Source organism: Rattus norvegicus, chromosome 3 (assembly GCF_021556685.1).
Source record: "Rattus norvegicus strain SHRSP/BbbUtx chromosome 3, alternate assembly SHRSP_T2T, whole genome shotgun sequence".
In the NCBI taxonomy this organism is placed as follows: domain Eukaryota; kingdom Metazoa; phylum Chordata; class Mammalia; order Rodentia; family Muridae; genus Rattus; species Rattus norvegicus.
The window spans coordinates 34,178,891-34,190,791 of record NC_141536.1 but is presented as its reverse complement, the minus strand read 5'-3'; the positions used below and the strand labels follow the sequence as shown (position 1 = coordinate 34,190,791).

The window sequence follows — 11,901 nt, the reverse complement described above, 5'->3', positions numbered from 1 at the left end:
TTAGATTTTAAGAGACAGCTCCCAGAAGAGGCCAATAGAAATAAAGGAGATATCTGGGTATACAGCTCATTTATATACAGTCACCAAAACTAGGTAATATTGATGAAGCTAAGAAGTGTATGCTGATAGGAGCCTGATATAGATGTCTCCTGAGAGGCTCAGCCAGAGCATGTCAAATACAGAGGTGAATGCTAGCAGCAAACCATTGAACTGAGAATGGGGTCCCAATTGTAGGAATTAGAGAAAGGATAGAAGGAGCTGAAGGGGCTTGCAACCTCATAAGAACAACAATATCAACCAACTAGAGCTCCCAGGGACTAAACCACTACCCAAAGACTACAGGACAGACTCACGGCTCCAGCTACATATGTAGCAGAGGATGGCCTTGTTGGACACTAATGGGAGGAGAGGCCCTTGGTCCTGCCAAGGCTGGATCCACAGTGCAGGGGAATGTGGGGAGTGGGTTGGGAAGGGGGGTGATTGGGGAGGGGAAACACCCTTATAGAAGAAGGAGAGGAGGATGGGATAGGTGTCTTATGTCTGGGAAACTGGGAAAGGGAATACCATATGAAATGTAAATAAAAAATATCCAATAAAAAGAAAAAAAAGGAGGTAAAAATGTAAGCAGAAAAGGTAAGTTCATATTGGTTTTGGCACATCTGTCCGTAGGCTGGCCAAGTCGGATCAATGGAGGCTGCATCCATCTCATGGAGTTTCACAACTGTGGGATACCCTCGGCTCCTCTTCATGAGATAGCTCCTCCATTTACTGAGTGATTTAAGTATGAGTCCTTCTTCAACTGCAAACCCAGCAATTAGGGAAGAGGTATGACAGTTCTGAGAGAGACACTGACAGACTATGCCAAAATATATGATTTTTGTTTTGTTCTTGACATTTATTGATTATTGATGTTCAAATGCATACAAGACAAAATTTTATGACTATGGGTAAACATAAAGATTATTGAGAAGCCATTGCTCTTCTGTGGTCCAGCATTCCTTCCTTCATAGCTGAACATTCATCATGTCACAAAGAATTTTCCTGGAAGAGTCTTCATAGTATCCTAAATGCAGAATGACAGCTATTACGGCTTCTGCCAACAAGCACTTTTTGGTATCCCCAAATAGTGGCTGGGTTTGGTGTCTGTATATGGGATGGATCCCCAGGTGGGGCAGGCTCTGGACTACCTTTCCTTCAGTCTCTGGTCCACACTTCTATCTTGAGTATTTTGTTCCCCCTTCTAAGGACTGAAGCATCCATACTTTGGTCTTCCTTCCTCTTGAGCCTCATATGGTCTATGAATTGCCAGAGCCTGACAAATACAGAGGTAGATGCTCATGGCCAACAAACCATTGGACTAAGCACAGGGTCCCCATGGAGGAGTTAGGGAAAAGACTGAAGGATCTGAAGGGATTTGCAACCCCATAGGAAGAACAACAATATCAACCAACCAGAACTCCCAGAACTCCCAGGGACTAAACCACCAACCAAAGAGTACACATGGAGGGACTCATGGCTCCAGCTGCATTTGTAGCAGAGGATGGCCTTGTTGGGCATCAATGGGAGGAGAGACCCTTGGTCCTGTGAAGGCTCAATGGCCCAGTGTTAGGGGGATGCGAGGGCAAGGAAGTGGGAGGGAGTGGGTGGTCGGGGAGCACCCTCATAGAAGCAGGGGGAAGGTGGACAGGATAGGCAGTTTCCAGAGGGGAAACCAGGAAAGGGGATAACATTTGAAATGTAAATAAAGGAAAAGAATACAGAATGGTTCTGGTGGTTCCAGCCCTGCAGTGTGTCACTCTTCTGTACCAGATCAGCTGTGGATCTAAGGACTCTAAGAACTGAGTAGGATCTGGGCTATGCCACTGTTCATGGCAAGTGGGAACTTCCTTGTCTATATTAAAATAAAGTGTGGATAACCTTCCCTGCCTTGCAGACATGTTGTGAAGACTAAAGAAGAAAATATGATAAAGACAGCAATTCATCTTTCCAAATACCATGAAAAGATAACAAATAATTCATTTTCCAAAGATTCAAAAATCACTCAAAATCAAGGATTTTGTGGGTAAATCCCACTGTTTTGTTAGTCTTTAAAAATTAAAAGTTTTCTGACATAATTGTCTTTAAAAGTCTAGGCCAGTACTTACTGTTCTTAAGAGGGGCTGAGTTTCACTACCAGTACCCATGGTAGGTAGCTGACAATTGTCTATAAGCATATCTCCAAGGGATCCAATACGTCCTGCAGGTTCTGTGGGCTCCTTCACTCAGGAGGACAGATGCAACACCTAATTCAAAACAGAAGCAGTTTTATATATATAGTCTAGAAGAACACTGAACACTCTGTCATTCTGAGCTGGTCAGTGGAGAATAACATGAGTTGGAAGTGAAGTCCCACTGCTGTCTCTTTCCTAAAAACATCTGAGAAGGGTGTGATTGGATTTCAGTGTGCTCTCTCTGAAAGGTATTCTGTAATATCATGCATATGAGAACTTTATATTCCATTATATGATACATTATGAAGCTTAAAAATAAGCAAGAGGGTCATACTGCTTCAGGAAGGAACAGTCCTGTAACAATCATTACCAAAATCACTTGAAATTTTTTAAAATATTATTTATTGTATGAGGACAATGTAGCTGTCTTCATACACACCGGAAGAGGGCATCAGATTGCATTACAGATGGTTGTGAGCCACCATGTGGTTGCTGGGATTTGAACTCAGGACCTCTGGAAGAGCAGCCAGTGCTCTTAACAGCTGAGCCATCTCTCCAGCCCCCACTTGAATTTTTTTAAACCTAGTATTGACTTTTATTCTGAGCAAAAGAAGATGTTACAAACTTTATTTCAGTTTTGAATATTTCTTCAATATTGTGTCTTATGTGTCTATGTCTGGAGTGTATGTTATGTTATGCACAGATGCCTGAGGAGGCCCAGAAGATATTGGAGTTCCAGGAGCAGAAGTTCAGGCAGTTCTGAATTGCCTCATGAGGGAACCGAAGACTCTAGAAGAGCAATTGCCACTCATAACTATTGAGCCATCTCTCCAACCCCTAATTACAATTTTTAGACACTCCCTTACCTCTGGGCAGTCCAAGCAGACAGTGATACTCCAGGTTCCCCACCTACTGGGAAGCTGGGTCAAAGACATATTTGGTTTTCCAGCATCTACATGATTCGAGCAAGCAAAACTCCAGTCTCTGGGCAGATGGGTGTAGTGAGGCTGAGTATAGAGTTCAGCCCTTGTTTCCTGACTAGCAGATGCAGGGGGAGCTCTGACTCTCCTGCACATTGTATGGGAGGATCTAGAAGTGAGCTCACATTGTTTCGGCAGGATCTAGACGTGAGGTAAGCTTCAACTCCCACATGGCAGTGGAAGACTTAAATAATGCAAAGTAGAGTTTGTGAGCACTTGTTGTATACCAGCACCTCAATACAACTGGTATGCCATCAGGACTTGAATCTTAACTCTAACTCAAATCAAGAGGTAAAAATGATGGTGTCAGGAGGTCTTAATCTACACTTCCTCACAGCATCTTGCCTCTCTGCATATCAGTACAATTCCACAAAAGTGACAATAATCTCATCATTCGTGTCACAGACTTGGTCTAACCTATGACCTGACTTCCCACCTGACAACGTGGAAGATGAGAGATAGCCAAGCTCTTTCACTCAGCCTTCTGCCACAACGCACTGCAGGTCAGTGGCTTACCTTTCCACAGTTGGTCACATATATGGCTTGCGGCTCTTGTGAAATGTTTCAATGGAAAAAAAATTAACATTTAAAAATATAAAACAAAATCCAGAGTTTTACGACATCCAAACTGTCTGAGAAACTCAAATGCTACTCATCAAACCAAGGAATATCTATGTATACATATTACAGTAAGAAAAGAATCCACAGATGCCAAAACTAGAACAAATCAGATATTAAAACGATCTCATGAGAACTTTACAGCTACCATCAAAAAACTACCTCAAAAACATTTAGAAACTCTTGTAGAATAAACAAACAAACAAACCACTACAAAATGTCAAAATAAGTCGGGACTAGATGGAACTTGGAGAAAAGAATAACTTATTCATTCTTAACTGCTCTGCAGTTAAGAGCACTTGGAATTTTCAGAGAACCCAGATTCTGCTCCTCGCACCCATGTAAAGGTTCTCAACTGTCACCTTAGCGTCAATGGATCTGGTACCCTCTTCTGAGGGTACCAGGCATATTTAAGAAATAAAAACTAAATAAATCTCTATAAGGAAAAAGCATTCAAAGCAAATAATGATTGAAACCTTTAATTTAGAAGATGCATAAACTTCCAGATTTCAGAGGCCAAGAAAACCACATGCAGAATAAATTCAAACACCCCCAAAACACATCATGATAAAGCATCCAAAAATCAAAAACAGAAAGAAGGTTTTTAAACCACACCTTACTACTCATCATGGAACCCCCAGTTTGAACGAAACCTATAGTCAACTAAACAGAAGCTCCACATTTTTTAGGAACTGAAGCAAGAAAAGACTCAATGACCAGGTTCGCATCTGAAGAAAAGCATCCCTCAGAAACAAGAAGGATGTACACATAGTCTTAGTCAAGGAAAGCTAAAATCACAAGTGCTAGCAAGTCAACCTTAAAGAGTAGCTGTGGGAAGTTGCTACAGTAAATTAGAACACTACAGGATGACTACAGCTGCCTTTCAACAGCACCCAGGGGGTAGTCAAGATGTACGTGCAGAAAATGCCCCGATAATTACAGCTTAGTAAGGAAGTAAAGTAGGTCAAATGGAATTAATACTCCTATGCTTCATTTGAAAGAATTAATTGAACATTGCTATAAGTTGACTACCATAAATTAGGCATTGAATCTAACATATCTAGACCAGCCACTACAAAAGTTGTATCAACTAGTATCTGTAGACTTAAACGCTCTATAAATGATCATTGAACCCCGTAAGATTCATGTATCCTTGGAGAAGGCAATAGAAGAGAAATCAAGAAACAGGGGACAAAAGGAAGAGACAAACAGCAAAATGGCCCTAGTATGTTAGTTGTACATGCACCCAAGTTTCTCAGTATCATTGGGTGTACATTGGAAATAACTAGAAGGTGATTATACCACCTCAGACTTCAAGAGTATATTTGCAGCGTCTTCATTTACATCTATGTTTATTTAATAGACTCGTGCCATCACATTCAAAATATGGAGGAATTCTTACAATTCAATTATCAAAAGAAAACAACAGAAATAGTCAAATATTTGACAGTTAATAAAAAGAAAACCCCAAGACAAAAAAAATTTAAAGACCAAAAAAGATTGTGTTCAGCTTGGTGGTTCATTAGGAAAGAGAAAATTAAAATCCCATGGAGAGAAGCGCTGAGATCAAAAGGCTGGCAGTGCTCTAAGAACAGTGAGATTAGCACTTGGATCTTGGTTTCTAATAGTGTAAAATAAAAGGAACAAGGGCTTCTAGGATACATGGCTATTCTAAGACTAAAGCAGGAAACTCACAAAGTAAATTTAGAGTATTGAAAATGTCAGAGACTAAAGAATGTCTAAATACCACCCCTACACACACATGCACGTGCGCACACACACACACACACACACACACACACACAAAGAGAGAGAGAGAGAGAGAGAAAGAGAGAGAGTGTTGTCTGCCAAAGTCAGACAGGTCACAACTTGATGAGCTGCTACTGGCCGAACCTACAACAATTTGAGTGACAAAATAAAGTAGAATTCAGTCAAAACTGAAAGAATTAAATATACATCTATGATCCATACTGATATAAGTAAACACTTACATAAATATAGTGGGGAATAAGAAACAGTTTTCCATGCAGAAAAATTATGTGGATACTCCTTTCTCAAGGAAGTCAAATCTAGCTCTCTGCTCTCTAAGCATCATTAGACTTCCCTCCAAAGAGTACCATACAGAAAGCGAATCAGTGAATAGACAGTGAGTAGAGAAAAAATAACATTATTTCAGTGAAATCTGCCAAACTATTTCAACCTGGTGATCATAGTTAGCATCTGCAGTTCTGAGTCATGCTGGTAATATGTGTCCTTGACATAACATGAAGACAAATGGCTTTATGTTTCTGTAGACCTCATCTTCCAAACCCGTGATCTCAGTCTAATCATGAAGACAACAGGAGATGAGTTCTGAATCCCTGCATTAAGGATGGTTTCTCTCCTTCCTCTGAGCTTGGCAATCAGCAAGAGGACTCCAGGGCAACGGCCCCACTGTAACCTGCCAATTATGTATTATGTCAGAAATTGCACATTGGCGAAATAATCAGTTGTAAGAACAGCCAGAGGAAATAATGGCACTAGTTTTTGAGAATTTCAGAACCCAAGCTGACAAGAATCAAGTGTGCATCATGTGGTCAGTCATTTGAGAATGCTCCCTGTGCCCCGAGCAGAGACTTGCCCATAAGCCACCTATATAAATCACTTCTAAATGAGCTGCCTGCCAAGATGGACCTTGGATGAGAGTCTTCCATTTTCTTGCTGAGCTGGCTTCTCTAATGATGCCATATTCCTTGCCTCTCAACTTGATTGACCTATTTTTATGTACTGCAGAATGACTTGGGTTTGGTAACTCATCGAATATGAGACCATTTGATGAAAGAGATAAAAGTAAAAGCTTTCTTCAAAACAGGCAAGTTCGCCGAAAGGTAGGCATGTCTGAGAACTTGCTATAGATAAGAGGAGACAAAGGAGATGTCACTACCTGTGTAAACATCAGAACCCAGAAGAAAGAAGAATATTAGATTACAGTTAAGGGAACTTCAGTAAAGAAGACTGTGCTTTCCTGAGCCAAGTAGTTGTTTCTTTGTTGTAAGAAATGCACCATGATGTTACAACATAAGATGTCACAGAGTCTGGGTATTGAGTTTGTGAAAACTGCTTTTTGTGATGTCTTGTAGAAGTTTACGTTTTATTTTTAAAGACAAGAATGACACAATGAATCATTAATAAAAAATAGGAAGCTATTCAAACTCGAACACAATTGATTCAAGTGGAAATTAGTTTAGTGATTGAAAAGCCATTCATCAGTATTCAGGAGTGCCAGCTTGTGTTATGTATCAGAGTGTCATTGCTAGGTACAGTTCCCAAAGATGACTGAAAATGTCCACCAATATGTGCTTTTACCACAGCATTCATATCAGCTTTATTGTAAATAATAGAAACTGAAAAGCTGATTGTTATGATGGTAGACAACAGGTAGATATGGTCTGCTAGAATCTCAAGGGAATAAACTAAGTAAAGTTAGACAAGAGCTATCAAAAGAGGCATGTGATGCTGAAAATCTCTAGTATCGATAACAAAGTTAGATAGGGAAATTTCCAAAGCACAGTCAATGCCTACGGTTGACACAGTCAAGAAGATCTGTTCTCACAGTGAAAAGGAGAGCAACAGAAAAGGAGATGGACAGAGTAAAGTCGCTAAAAAACAAAACTTTAAAGGGAGGCAATAAGATGGCTCAGGGGTTGATAGCACTTACTGCTTTTATGTAAGATAGGAGCAGCCATGAGGTGCCATTTTACCAAAGATCCTTACTGAATGGGTACCTTGACCACTCTGAACATTCCCTGAATCATATATTCTGAGACTGCAAAGTTGATGTCATGAAGAATATCTCTAAATAGTGGAGAAGACACTTTTGAACAAAGCCATGCAGAATTTAGGAAAGTGGAAGTCTGGTTTGCATCAATGTCTACAGTGGATCACATACCCAAGGAACTCAATGCCCCTAATCATCAAGAAGTAGTCAAAAGACATCTATATTCCCTTTCCCATCTATCCTTTTATTTCTTTCATACATAGTGTGTATGAAAAATGTCTAGGTACGAAGGGGTTAGAATGGAATAAGGGCTGGAAGGAATAAAATACCTAAAAAAATACAATTGTTTCTGATGGTCTTAGGTAACCATAGTGAAAGAGTCATTCAACGCCCAAATGGGTCACCATCCAGAGATTAAGAACCACTGGTTTAAAGCTGCTTAATGCTTGTGATAAAGGTAAGAGCTCTAGGAATTCAGTTCCTGCTACCATGCCTACTTCCTGCCGCTGTGCTTCCAACTGTGATGGACTCTTATCCTTCTATAAGTAAAAGCCCAAATAAACTAATTCTTCCGTTAAAAAATAATAAAGAAAAGAAAAAGAAAAATTAAACCATGCTAGACCAGTAGTAGTTAAGTGAATAAATAGAAGAAAGTCATCAAATACTATAAAAAAAGTAACAGTAACTAATCTTTCAATAATAACCAAATATGATTAAATTCAAGTCACCCTTTAAAAGACATAGACTAGAAGACTGGAATAAATAAATAGGATCTAGGGCCTATCGAGGGTCATCCCAGTAAAAACCAAATAGAAACATCTGAGATAAATGACTTTGGTTTAGTTAGGGTTTCCATTGCTCTGATGAAACACCATGACAAAAAGAAGAAAGTTGGAGAGGAACTTTGGCTTACATTATTTATCACTGAGGGAAGTCAGGACAGGGTCTCAAACAGTTCAGAAAAACTAGAGAAAGGATCTGATTCAGAGGCCATCATCAAGAGGTGCTGTCTACTGGCCTGCTCTTTACGGCCTGTTTAACTTGCTTGTTTGCTTATAGAACCAGGACCATCAGTTTAGGGATGCCACTACCAATAATGGACTGCCCAATTGACCAATCACTGATTAAGAAAATGCCCAACTTTCTATGAAGCCATTTTTTCCTAAGTATCCCTTCTCTTTGATGACTCTAGCTTATGTAAAGTTGACATAAAACTAGCCAATACAGACATCATAGGTCAAATGGACCTAGCAAACATTTAAAGAATATTCCATCCAAACACTGCATAACTTCTTAGCAGCCTATGGGACTTTCACTAAAATAGAGTATATAATAGATGCAAAAACAAGGTTCAAACAATATGAAAAAGTTCAAATTATTTTTATAGCCTATCTGAACACAATGGAATAAACGTAGAATTCAGCAGTAAGAAAAAAAAAAAAGACTACCATTTATCCAATTCAAGGAGATTGAACAATACACCGTTGAATGAATGAAACATTAAAAAAAATTGAGACATAATTTAAAGTTTTGGAGACTGGAATAGCAATGTAAACAAGGCATGTCAACTCCTATAGAATACAGTGAAAGCAGTTCTAAGAGGAAAACCCATAGTTGCTATGTTTAAACAAATCAGAAGGATCTCAAATAAGTAATTTAATGGTATACCTTCGTGACTTGGGGAAAAAAAGCAACACTCAAATTAATAACAATGAAGGCGTCTTTCCCAGCACCCCTTTCAACCTTTCATCTGATCCCATGCTCTTTTCTTATAAAACCCTTAGACCTGAAGAACCACTCTCCAACAGGTATACCCTTCCCCTCCCACTGAACATACTAGGCTGGAACTCAGAAGGGAACTTTTATTATCCTACCTGTGTCTCCAGACTTGCTCTTAGTCCTGCTAAATCCTGCCATCAGGAGTCCTTCCTTCCAGCTCACCTTCACAGTTTGAGGACTCTACCACTTGGGGAAGAGACAGGGTACTCCAGCCTTCTCTTTTAGCCCATCTCCATTTCTTTGTGATACCCACTGAACTACAGAAACACTCTCAAAAAGGGACCCCATCACCACCATCCTTGGCTAGGATCTAGAGTGGGCAACAGCAACTGAAGAAAGAGAACAGAATACTCAACAAAGACCATCATATACACCAAGAAACACTTCAAACATTATAGCTCCAGATACTTAAACCCCAGCACAAAGACAACAAGAACAGCAAGAGAATATGCCTCCTTCAGAAGCCAGCAACCTTCTACAATAGGCCCTGAGGAGAGTGTAGGTTGATGTCATTATGCAGATGAAGGCTGGCACAGGATAGAACAAGGCCTGTATTTGGACGAGAAGGAAGGATGGGTGGGACAAAAGTTTTAGAGAGGAGATCAGATTGAAGGGGAGAGCAGCCAAGAGAACATGGAGGCGGATGTTAAGATTTCTCTCTGCACAGTTACAGGTTGTTATGACTATTCTTAAAGAATGAATGTGTACAGGATTTTGTATGTCTAGATGAACAAATTATATCTTATCTAGGTGGGTGGTTTATATCCTTATCAATTGATTGTAAGTTAATTGTGTGGATGTGTTATACATTGAGTATTTAACATATAGAGCTGGTTGATGGGTTACAATTTGCTGAGTCATGTTTACACTGGGTTGCTGGGTGTGTGAGCAGAGCACATGACAGGAAGCCATGCTAGGCTATAGAATGCTTGGGGCCACGCTAGCACGGCCTGCTGAATGTGATGTATGTTTCAGAAGTAACAATCCAACAAGGGGACAGTGTGTGAAAGTGGCAGACAGAGAAACAGCTAGAGCATGTGGATTCCCACAGAGCGGGAACTTGCGGAACAGGTTGTGAGCTGTTTTAATTATACTACAACACTACAATGAGCCCTGAGAAAAGCTGGAGCATATGACAGGGACTTCAAAGTAGCAATTATGATGGTCAAGGGTTTTAAAGATGCTATGAATAAATCCATTAGTGAAACTTATAAATATATAAACCAACAATTGAATGAAATAACCAAAACATTCAAGACATGGAAGAATAATTTAACAAAGAAATAGAATCACTAAAGAAAACACAAACTGATATAAAAGTAGAAATGAAAATATGTTTTACCAACACATTAAAAGACATGGAAGAGAGAATCTGAGGTGTTAAAGACAAGGGAATGGATAGCTCAGTCAATGAAAATGTTAAATCTAAAATAATAATAATATTTTTTTAAAAAAATCAGGCACAAAACATCCAGGAAATTGGGGATACCATAAAATACTAAAGCTAAGAATAATTGGTATACAGGAAGAAGAAACACAGGGCAAGGCAAAGAAAATATTTTTAATAAAATCATAGAAAAGAGGGGGGAGGGCGGCAATGGGGGGAGGATGGGGAGGGGAACACCCATAAAGAAGGGGAGGGGGAGAGGGATGTTTTCCCGGAAACCGGGAAAGGGAATAACACTCGAAATGTATATAAGAAATACTCAAGTTAATAAAAAAAAAAAAGCATAAGATACCTATTAAGGTACAAGAAGCCTAAAGAACACCAAATAGCCAAGACCAACGAAGAAGTCCCCTGTAACAAATAGTCAAATCACTAAATGGACAGATCAAATATGTATATTAAATTATACATTTAACATATATTAAAACCTGGAAGGGAAAAGATCAAGTAACATATGAAGGCAGACCTATTAAACAGCACCTAACTTCTCAATGGAGACTCTGAAAATCAGAAGGGCCTGGACGTAAGTTCTATAAATTTTGAGAGACCACAGATTCTAGTCTAGAATATTAAACCAAGTAAAATTATCAATTGCAATTGACAGAGAAAGAAAAGCATTCCATGGTAAAAACCACATTTATTTTCTATCTACCTAGCTAGCACTATAGAAGACACTAGAAGAAAAACATCCATTTCTTTTTTCATTATTCAGTTGTTATATGTATTTACAATCCAAATATTTCCCTGTTTCCCTGGTCCCTTCTCCCAGAGTTCATCACTCTATCCTCCCTCCTCTTGCTTCTTTGAGGGTGCTCCCCTACCAACCCACCCACTCACCCCTTCCCCATCCACTCTCCCAGTATCCCCCTTCCTTTGGGCATTAAGTATCTACAGGATTAGGTGCATCCTCTCGCACTGAGGTCAGACAAGGCAGTCCTCTGCTATACATGTGCCAGGAACCTCAGACCAGTCCATGCATGCTCTTTGCTTTGTGGCTTAGTCTCCAGGAGCTCTGAGAAGTTCAAGTTAGTTGATACTGTTGCTCTTCATATGGAGTTGCCATCCCCTTCAACTCCTTCAATCCTTCCCCTAACTCCTCCACAAGAGTCT

At 39.7% G+C, this 11,901-nt stretch overlaps 1 long non-coding RNA gene across 3 annotated transcripts in view; it reads right to left on the bottom strand.

The window, feature by feature from the left end:
* Window positions 1–867: 867 nt before the first annotated feature.
* Window positions 868–11,901, bottom strand: part of LOC147995463 (uncharacterized) — a 127,018-nt gene continuing 115,984 nt past the window's right edge. For all 3 annotated transcript variants that reach the window (XR_015683499.1, XR_015683500.1, XR_015683501.1), the window contains 2 exons: window positions 2,145–2,282; window positions 868–1,063 (listed from right to left, as the gene is read on the bottom strand). This is a non-coding gene — a long non-coding RNA (uncharacterized LOC147995463). The remainder of the gene's footprint in view (window positions 1,064–2,144; window positions 2,283–11,901) is intronic.